Source organism: Acomys minous (genome assembly GCF_964271855.1).
Source record: "Acomys minous genome assembly, chromosome: 8".
Classification (NCBI taxonomy): Eukaryota; Metazoa; Chordata; class Mammalia; order Rodentia; family Muridae; genus Acomys; species Acomys minous.
Window position 1 is genome coordinate 28,795,123 of NC_140489.1, and position 19,491 is coordinate 28,814,613.

The 19,491-nt window shown below is 39.3% G+C and overlaps 1 protein-coding gene across 28 annotated transcripts in view; it reads right to left on the minus strand.

Annotated features, from left to right (window-relative positions):
* Positions 1–19,491, minus strand: part of NRXN3 (neurexin 3) — a 1,580,128-nt gene that overhangs the window by 706,142 nt on the left and 854,495 nt on the right. The window lies entirely within an intron of this gene.

Sequence of the window (19,491 nt, forward strand, 5' to 3'; positions counted from 1 at the left end):
AAGTGGAAATCAATGCAGGGTTTTTTTTTTCCCACATGCTTATTTTGTTTTCACTCAAGCAAAACAAGGAGCTTATCTCTCTCACAGATCAGCATATGAGATATGCCTGGGATGTGTTTTCCTGTCAGGCTCATAAACACAACAAGATATGCCACAAGCAATGGAAGAGGAGCCACGTTTCGGTTCATGGATTACAGACTGCAACATCCATCAGCATCAAAACAAACAGCTTTGAGCCACTCTCCTTGGAGCCCAGTCTATCACACTGAGGGGATATGACAAAGAATATCCAGATAGCCAAAGTTGGCTCAAGTTCTCTTACCTAAATATAGTCAAGTACTGTGGAGAGGACCTAAGATGTAAAGGAAATATCTTCTTTCCCAATGGAGAGGGGATGGGGTGGTGAGGGAGGCTGCAATATTTTCTATAGTCACAGAAATGCATGCACACAGGCTGTGAAGTTGCTGGTTAGAGCTTAGTATGTCTGCAAAACTCTAGCCCAGGGACACCTGTCAAACCTTAACTATTGATCCCCAATGGACTTAATTTTATTATTAGTAATTCTTAATCTTACTAGTAGAAAAAGTTACAGGGAATTATTCATATGTGTTGTACTAATTGAAAGTATTTATCTCTTCGATAATTATAATCGCATTTTTGAAGGATACAGGATGCATTCTTTTTTTTTTTTTTAAGGGTAGAATGACCACTCTAAAGAAGTTTTCAATGCAAAAAAAAAAAGTTTTCAATGCATATGAAAGATCACATATTCAGTTACTGACTTGAACTTGTGTGTCTTCTGTCCTTTCCAGTGGCCTATTATTTTGTTTTGGCTATATATTGTCATTGCATAGTTGCTGTGTGCAAGAAAACAGATTAAATAATTTGAATACTGTGGCTCATTCACTAAGTTTAGATGACCAAAAGTTTAGATGGTGTTTGTTATTGGCTATTGAGTTTTCTAAGCACACTATTGAAATAAAATCATCTTATGACGTGCTTTTTAATACAATCCAGTACCTATTTTATTTTCATATTTTATAGTTTTTTGTTTCTTTTATTTTTGTGTGCCCTTAAATTCTTGCCAGGGTACTTATGTGGAGATCAGCGAGCAACTTGGAGAAGTTGGTTCACTTCTTCCAAGTGTGTAGGTTCCAGAGGCCAAAATCAGGTCTTATCTCGTAAGTGAGCAGAGCAGTGTCAAGAGCTCTTTTTTGATGAGTGGTTCCAAAGAATCCAGAAAGCTCTCCAAGAACACACAGAACTGGGATCTGAGCACATGTTGCCTGATGGAAGGAAATGCTTCAACACTTTACAATGCCACATTATAAAAGAATGGTGTTTGACAGACCAAGAGCAAGACTGTGCATCAATCATGATGCGCAGGTAGAAAGAAGTGGGTAGAAGTGCAGCAATGCCATGTAGCTCTGACTTAGCTTTTAAAGGAGAGTGGGGAGTATTGGCTAAGGGAAGGATGCAAAAGGAAAGACTGCTCTTGACATTTTTTTACAGTGACATGACCAGCTTCTTTAAGACCCAAGCCGCCTAACACTGGGTCTGGTAACCTCTATCACAGAGATAAACTAGGCCTCCCACTTCAGCATTGATTTAATTCACACCCAGCAGGAAGAACAAGCTGATTTAATCTGCAATTTTCTTACATAGGCCAATGAAATGTCTGTGAGAAGAATACATGCTGATTCGTCCCTGAGATAGATATCTGGGGCAAGTTCCTACCGGGAACTAGTTAAAAGCATGTCCAGAGTCTGTGCATCCAGAAATCCATCTGTAGATTAGCTCGTGGGACCCCTGAAGCTGTTTACATTGCCCTGAGTATCTCCAGAAAGGAGAAACAAGCACGTTCATTGCAGGCAGTATGTCTGTTGGCTTAGAACAGAGTATATAGATGATTTGGGTAGGATATCAATGTATATTGACCACAAGAAAGAAATGTGGGGAAGGGTGGTCAGAATACAAGGCTTGATCATCTTAGTCATACTATCATCAAAAGGACTCCAATGCAGTGAAGTTGAGCATTGTCTATTTCTTAAGGGTGATTAAGAATGTCTGTACACATGGTCCCAGTGGTTTGCAGAACCACCCTATGACACAAAGCCTAATAGGCAACCAAGTCAGATTGGTTGGCACATTCAAGTTTACAAGGATTATGTTCTAGAAATGAGATCTATTTCTGTTATTCAAAAATAAAGAAAAAGTATACTCATCCCCTTATGTTAGGCTAGAGTATGTTTTATTCAAATGCAAATTCGGCCATGGGTTGAAGCTCAGAGGTTTGTGACTTGCTTGATTGCTTAAATATCAGCAACAAAGATAACATAACTATCACCTCCTCTAAGTCCTGCCTGCCCTGTAGACACAACGTGGAAGCTTCTAGGGCAGACAAGGACATCCTTGACAACAAATGGTAGTGCAATTATGGGCTGTCTAGACTCAAACTCAATAGAACCCAGAGATGGGCAATCTTTGTAGAATGGCTTGTAGTGCATATGTGGGTCACCAGTCATTACATTTTAAACTGTATGCTTATCAGGTTAATGGATATTCATGATGTCAGAGACATTTTTCCTGGTAATATATATTTGATATCAATGGTTGAAAATAAATCTTAGAACATAGTCTTTCATCATCTCTCAACTATCTTCCAAAGCAATAGAGTATGTCTCAAAACCATAGGAACCAGGGCCCCATCACTGTCCACATACAACAGAAGTTACTTCATTATCTCACTATATATCAATCCATTAATAAACTCACCCAATTATCTCCCCATCCTACATCGTTTTCACTGACTGTCGGTCAATTTCATGATTCATGCGTGACTCAACTGCTATAGAAGATGTCTGAGAAAATGCTCACTTTTGGTTTTCAGTGTTTTGTTTCTGAGACAGTTTCAGTGTAGCCCAGGTTGGCCTTGAAGTCACTAGACAGCCCAAGGTGGCACTGAACTGGCAATCTGCATGACTCACCCTTCCACATCATAGTAGAATAACGTCCTTAGTGAAAAGCTCACCTTAATTTAAATTTTTTAGTGTGCCTCATACTAAATTGGAACAGTCAATACTATGCAATTCAGGACTGAGTAGTGCAACTGAAAATAACCAGAAACACACCCAGAAGTATTTTGTAAGGACTATAACTTCTATCTTAAATGTACCCTAAATACCATGCATTAAAGGTTTTTTTCAACAGCCTGTGGTGCAACTGGCAGGTGATGGAACCTACAGGAGATTGGGTCTGTTAGCATAAGCTAGGCCATTGATGTTATGCTATGCTTTTCACCATCTTTGCTTCTTGGTCACTAAGAAATCAAGAGTCTGCTCGACAATGTACTCCCAACACAATTTACTATGTTGCATCAGGCTCAAGGCAACAGTCAAGGGATTACGATCTAGAATCTCTGAACCTGCAGGAGGAAAAGAATGGAACTTTTCCTTTTTTAACTCAGGTATTTTCTCACAGTGATAGAAAATTGGTAAAGAAAATAGAATTTTTAGTAAGGTAAATGTTCGGGGGCCCAAGGAGCTCACTAATCTGCTTGGGATGTTAACAAGAAAGGGACCAATAGTGGAATCTTATGTATTCCACTATCTTATCTATGTAACACAGACTGCACTTTACTACAAAAACTGCCACCAGGCTCTTTTCACCTTTCACTGGTTCTCAAGCCTCCTAGCACTGAGACCCTTTAATACAGCTCATGTTGTGCTGACCCCAACCAGAAATTTATATTTGTTGCTACCTCATAACTGTAACTTGCTACTGTTATAAATTGTCATGTAAGTATCTAACACTGAGGATATCTAATATGTGACCCTGTGAAAGGGTCATTAGACCCCAAAGGAGTCACAACCAACAGACCCACTCACTCTTCCAGATCAAAGTTGAAAACAAAATTTTTACAAATACTTCTCATTTTTAATGACTAGGCCTAAATTGTCCCACATTAAATATGTATGTGGTTGCTGTTTAAGCTAAATGTTCTTATGAGGAAGATTCATTTAAAACTGGGTAGAGTTTTGGTATTTTTTTCCTTTCCTTTTGCTTGTGTTTTAGTGACATTTTCCCTGTCAGAAAACAAGGAGATAAAATGGGTACTGGTATTCTGAAATGAAAGAAGGACAAAGAATGAGCAAAGTCTTTTAACTCCAGCTACCCTAACTGTGCAAATGTCTCTAAGAGGTAAAACAGTCAAGAAACACAGAAGGACAGGCAGGACAGGCCTAAGAGAAAGCCGGTCTAGAAGATAAAAGTTGGCAGGCTCTTCAAAAGACACTGAAGGATCCTTAACTGCTACAAATCTCCAAATACATCCAGTTGTGAGTTCACTCTTTTAAAGAGGTGTGTGTGTGTGTGTGTGTGTGTGTATGTGTCTGTGTGTGTCTGTGTGTATCTGTGTGTGTCTGCCTGTGAATGCTTATGGGCACCATATGGGTACAGGAGCACATAGACACCAGAAGGTGTAAGATCCCCTGTAACCAGACTTACAGGTAGTCACAAGCTGCCATGTGTTGCTGGATATCAAGCTGGGTCCTCTGCAAAATCAATCCACTACTTTAACCACTGAACCATGTACTCAGTCCAACTGTGCTTGCTTTCTACAATTTGGCTGAAAAAATCTTCAGTGAAAGTACCTAATTGAGACTGTTAGAAATGGATCTGAATATTTTATTTCGCTATGGTTCTTCCTTCTTGAGTAGAAACAAATCCCGCTTTTGTCTTTTAACATAGTCTGAAAATTGTTTCACAGAGAACCATATGGCTTTGTTTATTTTATGATCAAGGACATCATGGAAGCCAACAGTTAAATTACCAGTGTATAAGATGCCCAGAGTCACTCAGTGCAAACAAGGAAGGTCACAAATTATACAACAACAAAAGGTCATCATAATCTTCCTTACTTTGTGTGTCAAGGAATTCCAAGATGAATATAGTATGACCTACCAACCTCTATTTTTTTTTTTTTTTTTAGCAATGAACAAGAGTCAGAATAGAATGAAAAGGTTTAGAAGAAATTGAGTTTTACAACAGTATGCTATGAATAGTGATCTTAAATTTTATCTTACTGTTCTTATATCATATAGTTTTCAGCTGAGACAAATTCAAGCAAAAGACCAAAAGAGTACACATCCCAGGGCCACTGTCTTACATGATAAAACAACTTTAATACATTGTAATGCGCTATCTTAGTACTATACTATGGTAAATTATTCAAGGGATGGTTACAATATGTGACAATATATTCAGAAAGACAAGAGATCAAGACTGAGGTATCACTTTCAGAGAAATGTGCTACAAGTTTTAATAGCCACAGTATAAATACAGAAAAAAAATTAGCAAAGTCACAGATTTATATTTCCCCAGAAAAGTGGTATCTCACTTGACTAAATTTTATTTTATTAATTTTTTAAGCAAACTGGTAGACAGGATTTATTTTAATTTTCAATCTGAAAAAAAAAAAAAACAAAACTCCAAAAACAAAACCTCAGATGCGCAAGCGCACACACACAGTGTCAACATTTTCAGAGCACTGACACAGGGAACACTGTTTCCCCTCAATTGCATGACAATACTGTTTTATGTGTCACAATAAAAGTTACAAGCATCTTGTCAGCGGTCACATATACACCATGAGTTTACATTTCAACATACAATTTAAGAAAGAAAAAAGACGTCTTCTGGCACTTCCTGTGACCACGGCCCATTTCCATAAACTTCTGAAAAACCCTACAGTGGCTGTTTTGGAAGGCACAGACCTTCCAGATCCAAACTAAAGTCAGGGCATTTCCACTTAAGAGAACAACCAAGGTTTTATTTGTAGGTACAGTGAAGTCCACTCATCAAAGGATGTGTAAAAAAAACCTGCAGGAGATCTCAAACCCAATCATTTTCCTCTATGTTCTTTTCATAGTTTTTAATACATGTCTTTATGTCAACTGGATATGTACATCATATTAAAATTACAGTACTAAGTAAACTAGAGGAGAGAGAAAAGATGGGGAGATCGACAAAAAGGAGGCAGGCAGAAGAGAAGCAGCAGCCAGGGGAAGAAGCCCTAGAAGTGCAGGCGGAGCTTGGATCTCTGCCTCTGCTGTTCTCTTGATGCCTTTTCCCCACATGGTTTTTAACATTCTTATCTTTAGGCAACAAGGCAACAGTCTTAGCAGGAGATCTGTGCTCTAAAGGGAAATTCAGGTTTTTTTTTTTAAATCCATCTTCTTCTTATCAGCAGGAATCACATAATATAAAACGATGATGTATTTTAATCCCCCAGAAAATAAGGAAGCCACTTGTCCGCTGGTACTAACTACTGTGTTCATCAGTGCAAATGTATCGAGAAGTATACTGCCCAAATGTGCTCTTAGCCTAACTTCCTTCATATCTTTTCATTAAACATGTTACACAGGATAAACACGAACGTATATGGAATGGGTACATTTTTCTCCCTTATGGATCCACCCCAGGAAACACTAAGCAAGTACTCTCTAACTGAGCTATCCTGCCAAACCCAACATGTCACCAGTCTTTGCTGGAGTATGCTTAGTTGGGTGCCCATGGAATGTTATTAAACTATGTATTTATTGTTCTGTGTACATTTTTCCTCTTTTTCTACATTTCACTTTAAAATATCATAACAATACAAAATAATGTATCTGGTACCAATAAAAACTTAAAGGCTAATGTATTATGTTAACTCAACCTATGATAGGAGGTTTTAAATATAGAGAAATAAAGAAAATCAAATTTCTGCTTCTCACTGGCCCTATAACAGTAAGGCTATTCATGTGCATGTAATTAAGACTAAGTATGAAGCAGCAGGCATGGTTTGGAGAATTAAGCAGGGAACATGGAAGTCGGTGATGCTTGAACATATGATTATGATAAAGTATCATTAGCACTGAGCATCTTAGGCTCCTCTCCAAAATGTCCTTTTTATCCTTCAAGAATGTATTTTTCTAACTAAATGAGGAAGTTGTAGCCCTACTTCTCAATTATTTTTAATAATAAAACCCTTACATACACTAGCAAATTCAAACTCTGTATTATTGTTATTGTAATTATTATCTGTCGTAGTCAGAATAAGAAACGCCTTGCACAGGCACACATGCCTGAACACACGATCTCCTGGTGGTGGCGCTGTTTGGCAAGGTTATGGCTCCTTTTGGAGGTGGAGCCTCAAAAGAGGAAGTATGTTATTAGAGTCAAACTTTGAGGGCCTATTACCTCACCCCATTTCCTGTTCACTCTACTTTCTGCGTGTGGATGAAAATGTGACCTGCCCTTGCAGCTGTAATTGTCTGGCCATTCTGAAATCTACCCCTCTGAAACTGTAAACTAAAATATATGCTTCTTATCAACGTCATTATTATTGTTGCTGTCATTTCGAGTCAGCATCTCAGGTGGCATTTACTGGTCTCACCACTTAATAGTTAATGTTTATCCTGAACTCCAGATCTTCCTGCCTCCGTTTCCCAAGTTGCCACCAAACCCTGCCTAAATTACACATCAGTAAAACTTATTCAACACAAAATAAATTTCTGGTTTAAAAAAAAATTAAAGAATCAGAGAAAGACAAGACAGAACAAGTTCCAGTGTCTTACCAGAAATTAAACCGAGGCCATGGGACATGCTAGGTAGGTGCACAACCACCGACTTAGTCCCCCAGCCCTGCTTTGGGTCTTTTGGCAAGGACTTCCAGAAACTGTATATTTGAATAGTTTTCAACCCTTCAGTAAATTTGCAGCCTTCTGTTTGTTCTCCCTTTTTTTCCTCAGCACTTCAACCTACTGTGAATGAGAGCTAGAATCCATCATGTGTAAAAATGGGTCCTGTCTCTCCGTGTTACAGCTTGAGTTACGTTATCCCTCAAATTCTTATATTGAATTTCTATTTCTAGTTACCTTGGAATGTGATCTTATTTGGAGACACGAGCTTTACCAAGAAAACAACTTTGAATAGGGCCCATGCTTTCCTGGTGGCCTTTTAAGAGAAAAATTGGGACACTGACATTCACATAGGGAAAAGGCTATGAGGGTTGAACATATCTATGTGTCCAAAGCTCCAGAATGATCAGTCCATATGGAAAGAAGAGAAGATCAATGGATTCTTCCTCACGGTTTTTGGACTAGCCCTGCAAAAACTGTGGTCATGGACTTTTTTCTACCTACGTGACATACTTTTTTATATATAGGCATGATGGACTCTAGTTCTATACATGATGAATTTGCAGTAGGTTGAAGTGGTGAGAAACAAAATGGGAGAACAACCACGAGGCCGTGAATTTACTAAATGATTGGTATTATTATAGCACCCCTTGGACAATAACTTACCCTACATTTTACTCATCACATCCCTTGATACTTAGAAAAATCCAAACTCTCTGGCCCAAGCTATACACATGGTATCTGTTCTATTCACTTTTTGTCAACTTGATATGAGCTACAGTTAATTAGGAAAAGAAACATCAACTGAGAAAAACATGCTTTCATCAGATTGCTTATAGGAAAGACTCTAGGGCATTTTCTTGATGAATGATTCATGTGGGCATTCCCAGTCCTTCATGCATAGTGCCATCTCTGGACAGGTGGTCCTGGAGTGCACAAGAAAACAAACTGAGCAAACCAGAAACAAGATGGTAAGCATCATTTGTCTATAGCTTCTACTTCAGTCCCTGCCTTCAGTCTCTTAGTGATAGTGTGGGACTGGAGAGTTGTATGCTGAAACAACCCTTTTCCTCCTCAAGTGGCCTTTGGCCATGGTGTTTTACAACAGCAATAGAAACACAGCACTCAGGGAGGCAGAGGCAGGAGGATCTCTGAGTTCAAGGCCAGCCTGGTCTACAGCGCGAGTTCCAGGACAACCAATGGCTACGCAGAGAAACTCTATATCAAAAAAACACTTAATCCTCTGTCTCTCACCAATTCCCCTTATATTTTAGCAAATTGAATTCCCATTGTATTTTCCATGCCCCTGTAGCATTTGTGCTAACATAGATACATGCACTCCACTTCTTTCCTTCCTTGACTTAGTACAGTTTTACCTAACTTCTAGGAGCTAAATCAAATAGTTCCCCTCAAAAGAATATGCACTTTATCTGGGACTTATATGCCAGAGACATAATAGCAAAAGAAAAGGAACACTTGGAACCAGTGCCAAAATCTCATACTATGTAAGAGGAAAAAATAGGGCATTCTGGCTTTTCTCTACCTACATATGTATAAATATAAACATATATGTGAAAAATCTATCTGCAGCCAACCCAAAGCATTGATTTCTTTGAGAAAATACCTCGAGTTGAAAATATATGAGTGTTCTAACTTTTCCATAGATTAAAAAGTATACTTAAATGATACTTTTATAATTGAGGAAAGAGTAAAAGAAAAAAAAGATCAAACTTTTAACAGTGGTTGGATCAAACCACCACACCTTCTAATCCTTTGAAAGTATTCCACTTCTTGGTGACTATGCCTTCAAACACACGAGCCTAAGGAGCACACTCTCATTCAAACTGGCACAGTGCTCATGACATTGGGAAATTGATTAAATATCTTAGGACAGAATATAAGCAATTTTGCCTTTGAATTCATTATGAATTCTTCCTCCCTTTCTTTGGCTTTATGCAAATGAGAATGACTGAATGATTTACACCTCCTTGCCCATAGGCATTCATGACTGACTGGGTAAACTCAAAAAAAAAAAAAAAATGAATATAGAGCAAGATAAATCTATTTAACCACATCTGTTTATATTTATAGCTATCTATCTACTCAATTTTAAGATTGAATGTAACTGAAAAATATTTTCATAACATTTTTCCTGGGCCAAAATTTTCATGTCAAGACACAAAACCACAAATCCTAATCCAAGATATTAAATAATTCTATTTGGTTTTTTTCATGATAGTGTTTGAGGAGCCCTCAATCTTAAGTAACACACATAGGTTCCCAAGCCCTAAAACAGTGTCTTGTCGGAGATTTTCTTTTTCCTTTTCTCATCAGCCTATTGGGAAAAAATGGTGTAGCCTTATTTGTGACACATCACTTCATTACCATGGAAATGCCTGTGATGATGGCGCATAAGACCTTTTAAACACTATTTGTTATGTGTTCTGAGCTGCTAGAAGATGGTTTTGTTAATATAAACAAGGAGAATAATTGTCTGGCGACTGTTTGCTTGACCCCTTTACCTTTGAAGAAGACCTGTATTTGGGCACCCAGCTTGTATATTCTGAACAAAAGAGCCCAGTGTTTGGAAGCTGGGAGCTTAATTTGTCATCCAAACCAAAGCCTATTCAAGAAAGACAAACCGTATGCAAATGCACATCTTTTGAGAAATACACCAATGGCTTGCCTTCCTCTTTTATCACAAAATATAAAGATTAAACTCTAATAAAACGCACCCAAATTGTCACCTCATCTTCCCCACCTTTCTCAAAATAAATACTATGTAAATTATTGCCGTTAAGGGAGTAATTTCAGGTTGTTCATTTAAGAATTACTGCTGCCAGTTGCTATTATGGTAAAACCAATTTTCTCTGCAAGACTTCACAAAACCTAGGGACTCCAGGTTTCAATTTTGCATTATATATCTTTTCCTGCATGAAAATACAATCAAATAGAGTCCTAGAAATAAAATATATAAGTGTTATAAACCCTTTGATTACTCTAATTACATCTAAGAGGAAAACAAGGTCCTTCTCTTGGTAGCTGAGGTATGAATAATTAACAGAGAAAACAAGGAAGCCAGAAAACCTAAACCATTGTCATCTGATCCCACTGACAACTAGGGAAGGAACTGGGCCCTGAGAATAATTAGTCACCATAACAATTCTCTCCTCTCCCCTGAAGAGCAAACGTGCTCTCTCTCTTTTGTCCCAGGGCTTATACTTCATTGTGAAGTTTTTTTCTTTTTCTTTTTTTATTTTTATTTTTTACTGTATTAATATCATTCTAGGGGGCCTAAGTCTCTGAGGAAGAAATTCCTGGAAACTTTGTCACTGTGCCTTATTTGGGGAAAGATTGAATTCTGAACGTTCACAGCCTTAGGGGCGTTCATTGGGAAAGCTTTGTAAATGTTTTAATTACAATTTCCCCCCATTGAATAGAGCCCATGGAACATAATGAAAGAAGGAAAGGGTGGAGGTGTGGAGGGAGGATCAAGCATAGAAGGGAGCTGGCAAGAGAGCTCAGCCTGGGCCCTGCAGGATCCAGCTGTTTGCTGCTCCCAGCAGTGAAATTCTGTGCGTGTAATTAATTCCAGCGATCAAAAGCCTGCCTTGGTGTCTTTTTGCAGGTAATGGGAAGTTATTACTCCTGATAGGGACCCCTGGAAGATACCAAATAGCCAATGGCTAAATCAAGCAATTTAAAAATTATGGACATTTTGCTAAACAAATGAGCATGCTTCAGTAGTGACAAAGAGGATTTCCACATAGTCCCCTACTTGTTTGTTTGCTTGTGTGTTTCACCTCAGGACAGAGAACACTCAAAAGGTGGATCAGGGGTCTCTGGGGGGTTAATGATAGATTAGCCTTGGTGACGTGAAACAACAGCCATTACTCTTTCTGCTCACTCAGGCACCACCAGACATGCTGTGCTGTTACATAGGGGGGAGGGGCACCCTTTTGTGTGCTTTTTGGTGATTCAGGAAATTGGGACAAGGACACAGAAAATTCATGGATAACCTACTTTGGTTGACACACACACACACACACACACACACACACACACACACACACTGATGTAATTCCCAGTGACACAGATCTTGTCATAGGAGTTGCATGTTCTCAAGAAAGCAGGCAGGGCCAGCTTGCCTGAGTCCAGATCATTCTTCAGGTGATGCCATCAGTGCTCACAATTACTCTACAAAACTAAAATTAAATATAAGCTCCCACGTATGGGCTTCTTTGCAAGTCCTACTTTAGTCCCTGCTTCCTGCGTCCCTGCCATGTTAGCTGCACTCAGGCCACACCCTCAACCACAAAACTTCATGCCACAAAACTTCACTCAGGCCACACCCTCAACCACAAAACTTCATGCCACAAAACTTCACTCAGGCCACACCCTCAACCACAAAACTTCATGCCACAAAACTTCACTCAGGCCACACCTTCAACCACAAAACTTCATGCCACAAAACTTCACTCCCTGGCCTGTAAACTATGCACTGAAAATGTTTCCACCCTTCCCTCGGTGATGCTTCCATCCTTTATCTTCTGACTTACAGTCATTCTCAGACAAGCCCTTCCCAGCCTCCTCCCTGTCAACACTCTCCGTACAGCAGTAACAAGGTCTGCCACTTCTTAGGATTCTTCAGTGGTACAGATGTACTTTTGCTTGTGAGAGTAATTAATGCCCCTCTCTCCTAATGAACAAAGCACAGTACCCGTGTCAATGCACTGTCATGTCACAGTTCTGACCACCAAGAGAGCACTTAATATATTCTTAGTGAGTGAGTAAATAAATTGGAAAGCTCTTCCCGGCTGCAAGCCGCCTCTAAGTTTCTGCTTTCTCAATGAGAAGAGCCACCTCTTTATGTAAGTCACAAGATACCTGTCTGAAGCTCTAGCTGCATCATTGCAACTCTGTGATGGATACCGGTATCAAGAGACAAACAAAGCAACAGCATCCCATGTGGTATACTGTATCACTGTTGATGGACAGGGATCCCTGGTCTTGCCTGGTGTTCTGAGAGATTGTACACATGGTCTTAGCTCCTTACTCAGTAGAGGAGTTCATGAGTAACTGTGAGAGAGCACATTCATAAATATAGAGGTGGGGTGGGGTGACTATGAGAGAGTGCAGGAGTAACCATGAGAGATTATATTCCTAAATAGGGGGTGTTAGGGGAGAGTCAAAAAGGAAGAAGAAGGGAATTCTCATTTTGTTTCAGTCTGAGTGAGAATCTATCATTCCAATTTTACGAGAAATTGAGGCACAGAGAGAGGTTAAGCAGCTCATACATATGATGCTAATATGCTATTAAACTGTATCTGAAAAGTGGGGTTTTCAGATAGTCAAGCTCCCTTTGGTGGTGGAATCCCATGGCACCTTTAGCTTTAAAAAAAATGAAATATATTAGTCTTGTGTGTAAAGTAAAAGAAATTTAGTGTTTAGTTTCAGGAATCCCTGGAATGAGGTAAAGTTGTAAAGTCAACCTGACAGTTGACTAATACACATAGAGAGAGAGAGAGAGAGAGAGAGAGAGAGAGAGAGAGAGAGGGGGGGGGGGGAAGGGAGGGAGGGAGGGAGGAAGGGAGGGAGGGAGGGAGCATATACATTGGAGCAGAGACTACTAAGCTCCTGAAGTGTTCATAGAAGACAAAGCATTGACCCTCAATAACTGCTCATGGAGAGACGTCTACAAGAGAAAGAAGCTTAAATGCAATGAGATCAAGGTTCTTACAGATGGTGCCTGCTGTTAAATCTCTCATTTCAAGGCTGTTTTGACTTTAGCTCTTTTATCTTCCTGTAGATTCACTCTGTCCTTCAATAAAACTTTGGTTGGGGCTCCCATCTACTGCAGAAGTACACCAAGAAGCACTAAAGCCTTGGCAAAGATTCAAACTCACTGGTTCCAGAGAGTCTAGAGCACATTTCAATTTCGTTGTTTAGTGTATTTAGCTGTCTCAACAGCAAGGGAGCTGGTCCCCAGGGTGACATCTGAGGGTTCTCTGAAGAAATAACCTCCAGTTGACCTGAGATTCCTAAAACTCGTCAGCCAAGGGCAGAGCAAAGTAAATAGGCTTATGGTATTTACATGGAAAAGCAAAGCTATGATCTATGACTGGGGATAAGGGATTCTGAACAGAGGGGGCGCTGGTGTTAAAATTCTCCCTCTGTTTACATAAATTCCCAGATGATTGCACACTCTTCTTCCTTGTATTATCTGCTAAATAACACTGAAGAGAAAATGTATACTTGTGATTTAACCTGAAATCCATAAAGGCTAATCATAGTGTGAAGTTCCTTTATGTTAAGGGAAATGACAGTCAATAACTGAGGATCAAACGTGAGACTTTAGGGAAGCAAAAATTCCTTCTAGTGGATCTATTTGCTAGGGATCACAGATTATAGTCCCCTTGTGTTGAGTCACTAGCTATAAAAGGTATGATTTGAAGATGATGCTTCAAAAGGACATGGGAATGGAATATGAGAAATGCTATCTATACATTTCCTTGAGACCAGTTTTGAGAGATTGACTGTGACTATCTAGACCTTCATGGTTTCTTCTGTCTACTGTAACAATGACAGCAACTTGCTGTTTTCTCAACAGTTGTTTGTTGGTTGGTCAAAATTCAAACTAGTACAAGAATTCTTTCATTCCAACATTCAAGATAGGAATGATGCTTTCTTCAAGGCTGCCAAATACAAATAAACAAAACACTAAGAATGTAAAGATGTTTTCTTCAAGACTGCAAAATACAAATAGTCAAAACACCAAGAATGTAGAATGTATATAATTCCTGATTGTTTCACGGTTCTTCTTGCTCTAGGTAGTTTATTGTACATATGTATAATAATATGTATATGTAAAATTTTTTAAATTTAACTAAAAAAGTAAATAGGGACCCTAGATACTCCTTCTTCACTCTCAGCCAACCAATTTTCTCTTCAATTGCTTTATTTCCCTTTCAATTCTATGACCTCCTTTCCAATTCTTTGTACATGTGGATCAACTCTGTATTTCTTTGACTTTCTGTCACACTTAGCTTGGCATTTTCTGATTTTTGTGGCAACAGAGACTTCCCTTGTCTCCTCTGTTCCCTGGTCTCATTGGTGCTTTTGGTAAAATACAGCTATGCTGACCATTACTGTTCAGTGGTCTTCTCCTTAGTATGAGGTTTGATAACCATTTATTTCATTTTGTTTAATTCCCTGCAGATGATATTCAGATTTGTTTCTAATTCTTTCCAGACCACATCTCTTTATGAACCCTTGCTATCATCTGCTGCTTCAGAGCAAATGTGAAGTCAGCAAGTCATAAGCTCCCTCAACTTTCCTCCCCACTTCCTCCCAAGAGTCATAGTTTTCATCTGAAAAGAAGAATTTCCATTGCTCTGAATCTGGTTTCTTCATTTTATGCCTCGATCCATACCTTCCTTCATCAGTTATCACTTTCCTCATCCCATCATCTCAATAGTTTCAATTCTTTACTAAGAAAGAAAGAGAGAGGGGAGGGAAGTAGGGAGGAAGGAAGGAAAGAAGGTAGGAAGGAAGGAAGGAAAGAAGGGAGAGAGGGAAGAATGAGGGAAGGAAGCAAGCAAGCAAGGAAGGAAGCAAGGAAGCAAGGAAGACAAGAATAAAAAACTAAAAGTAAAACGTTTCTTCAGCCTTGCCTTGCCTTGGATTGTAATCCCCTTTGTCGCATCATTGCCAAAGTGCAATAAGCACTGTTTCTAATCATTCCACTTATTAAGATCCTTCTGACTCTCCAGGGCACAGCAGCCTGGATTCTTGCCAGTTCTTTCTTACAGTGCCCTCTCAGAGGTCACTAAGGCTTCCACCTTTTAGACCTCTTAGATTTTTCCAATTGATATTTTTTTCCTGGAAGTTTTATGTTGAAATTAGGCTGTGGCCTGTGCTGATCCATATTGTATAACACAGAGATTTTCTTTTCAGACTGTGCACTGCTTTAGGAGACTCTATGGTACAAGTATCTATTGGCTCCATTTTGAGAGAGAAAGATGACTGAAGTCTTTGAGTGGACCCAAGATGCTGTACCCTGTTTCAGGTACCATCCACCCATCACAGACTAATGACTTATTTCTTAGCTAGAAGGTTTATTGGGGTAAGTTGAGACTATAGGAGAACTTAGACCAATTAAAGGGATATCAGGGGGAGAAGGCCCAAGAACTTATCAGACATGGGCCAAGAAAAGAGTTTAACTACCTCACCTGGACCCTACAAAGTGATAGATGCATCACACTGTGATGAAATGACCCCACACCAACCCATCACTTGATATTGGATATGTGTGTATAAGAGAGGAAGGACTTCCTGAGTTGCTCTAGAGATTTGCTCCTATCTGTCCCTTGATGCCACCTACTCAGTTGCCTTCCCATGACCTGTTTGTCTGTCTGTATCTAGACTTCACTCATCATTTCTAGCTCCTGACTCAGGAATTCAGTCTCTGACTGAGCATCAGACCTCTTCAGCTTTGCTCTCAAACCTGGCTCCCAGCAGGAGCCACCAACAGCTTGCTTAAGCACCACATAAACTCTTTCTCAGTCTGCTTTTAAAAATCTGTTGAACTATACAGTAGCCCTTTGTAATTTGCATTCATTCTGTATGTATATGTGGGGTGTGTGTGTGTGTGTGTGTGTGTGTGTGAATGCATGTGAGATATATACCCACATACACACATATGGTAGATATGCTGCGTAATGTGTGATACGATAGTTTATACTAGTAATACAAATTAGAATGGAAGAACCTATACTTGGCTTCATCAAGAATCCATGGTAAGGGATTATATGACAAATTGCTATCCCTGGAACTGCTGAACTGTCTGAATTTGTTGTTACTGAATAAAGTCTGATATTATGTGAGACACAAACATGTCCAACTGTGTTTCTGACATCCCTGCTCTCCCTCTCTTGAGCTAATGATCCTACTGCTCTTGGATCACTCAAGAGCCTCCCTTGTTCAGCTGACATCTTCGCTCATCCTTTGTGTTGCAACTTGGGATTCTATGTTTAGTTCCTGTTTCTACCACAGCCCCTAAACCATTATGTTTTATGAAGTGCCACTTTTGTAGGGGTTAAAAAATCCTACGCTTATTCATAAAATGCATCCCCATTAATTAAAACATGAACACTACAGCAGTGAAGACGATTTTCTGATGTCTAGACACATATCCACTGCTATTTAAGACACTGGATTGTTCTTCGTAAATTCCTAAATCCTCATTCAATTCTTTATTACCATCATGTTTCTATCTCTCCCCTCTCTATGCCTTTTAGCCTTTCTTGATAATGTGCTATGTGACCTCCTCAGACATCATTATAGCAGGCGTTAAAAAAAAGAAAAGGTTACATGTCAAATAAAATGTAGGTACCCACCTGAGAAAGATTACCAAGTATATACATGCCAGTGCTATAGTCACTTGGTATTATGGTTTAGATATAAAATGTCCCCCCCAAAGGGCTTGTATGTTAAAAGACTGGTCCCTAGCTGGTAGTGATATTAAGAGGTGACTGGCTCATGAGGGTTCTACCTTAAAGGAATGGTTCATGACAAGCTAAATGAGCTATAAAAAATGTGGCTTGGCACTGGGAGGTATAGCTCAGTGCCTACAGTACCTGGATATACCTATGATGGTCCCCAGCAACTATGTAGAGAGCCAGGCATGGTGGTGCATACCTGCAATCCCAGTTTGAGGAATGTGTGTGTTGTAGAGTGGTGGTGGTGGATACCCAAGCTTGCAGACCATCCATAACTGGGTCTTCTATATTCCTTCTTCTATGACTTTAGGACTCCCATCTAAAAGAACCTTCAACCTGATCATCTCTCCCTGATCATCCGCACTTATTCTCCACATTAAAGTCAATGAAATTATACCACAAAGCTTCCTTAAACAGTTCATATCTCAAGAGACAGGGCATCCCCAACTACATGCTTTCTCTCTATCTAAAACATATTTATCCAAAATAAAGTTATGGCTGCATTGGCTAGGTGTGGTCATCTTTCCAGATATTCCCACAGCATGCTTTATTTTTTCCTACTAAGGTAAGACCATCAATGAATTGGTCTACTATCTATTTGCCCACTGAAATGTGGTTTTCCGCCAAGTCTGCATGTGGTGTGGGCAATGTATATAACCCTAATCCAGTCACCTTAGATATTCTGCGGTGATCTATCTTCATCCTCCAAAGTTTCTCTTAAAGTCTACTACACATATTCTAATGCAATCCTTCCCAGGACGTTAGACCTTGGTTCAACACAATCAGGTAATTAAATTACGTACCCTAGTCACTAGCAAGGCAAGATTGTTTTAACTTCTATTTCCTTATCTATACACTCTAGGAATAGCATTACCCTCCTGTAAACCTGCTGTGAAGACAAAATTAGATATTGTATGTGGCATTTTGCCCAATACTGGTAAACAGTATATCTTCAATGAATATAAATGAATATTATAGATAAGCATTACCATGACACACCTGCCTTACAATCGTATTTAAAATGTTGTAATATTATGAATAGATGAGGAGAAAGAATCATAAAATTCTACACTGGAATGGAATTACAGACACAACTAAAGCCTAAGGTTCTATGGGTCCTGAAGGAATAGAAACATAAGGAGCCCAGGGGAAATCACTGTTGTGGGCGTAGTGTTGTGGAATCCCACATCTTAATGCAACATGATGCTTATTAGAGACATCTGTAGCTCACTAACTGCCATACTGTTTACATATAGTGTCCATTCCAACTGTGCCCCTTTGTCTTTCAAAAAGTTATTAAGTTCACATCTGTTTTCATTTCTAGCAAATAGTATAGTCTTATACAATACCTAGAGAGCCTTCAATTGGTAGGACAATGTTTCAGAAAGAGACAATCATTACCATTTTTGCCTAAACACCAGCTCACACTATTGTAGTGAGATATCCAATTTTATGGACATTAGGAGACAAAGACTAAGAGAAAACTTCTAAGTGCCTTTGGCTGGACATGCAGAGGTTCAAGATAAATTCCCCATGCCACTCAAGCACAGTCCCTGTCCTGTCTTTCTTACTGGGATTAGTTTAGCTCATAGCATTTTCAATGACATGGTGACTTGGAACTCTGCTGGAGCAGATACTTTACACGGAGGATGAATTCAGAATGTTCCAGAGTGCCCTTCACTTCTAGAGTAGGATAGGTGTGTGGACACTGCTCCTATGTCTGTATAAATCAATTCTTTTTCAATTTTAAAAAATTGTGTTTCTCCAAAATAAACTTTGGTATTTTTCAGAGGCACTGAAACATTCAGTAAATAAAAATGGTGACGAGGCAGAACTCAAGAAACAAAAATGTCAGAAAAAGAAAGTCTGTTCTCTATCTCCTAACAGTGGCAAGAGAGCCATGAGACTGCTCGTTCTCTTTGCTGGATGCAAACTTGCCCATCCTGGTGACAGGGGCCAGGGGCAAAGACAGCCCTGGGCTTTCCAGCAATCTCCTCCCATGGTCCATACATTCACAACTGCCCCCAAAAGGGAGCTGCCATCTCTCTAATGTTGCCCTTTCTCTAGAATTACCAGCTTAAACCAAGAACATGTCAGGTCACAGTGACCAGAGAGACCTTGGAGGGAAGCTTGTTGTTTTCTTTCCTTTCTAAAATTGATTTGATGCCAGTTCCACAAAAAAAATGAAGGCAGTCTAGAGCAAACCAAAGACACCTTCTATCTCAGAAATAACTAGGCAAAAATGTTTCTCAAATTAAGTTTTATTTAGTGCTGACTCTCTGTTTACTGTGTCATTAATTAAGGCTGTG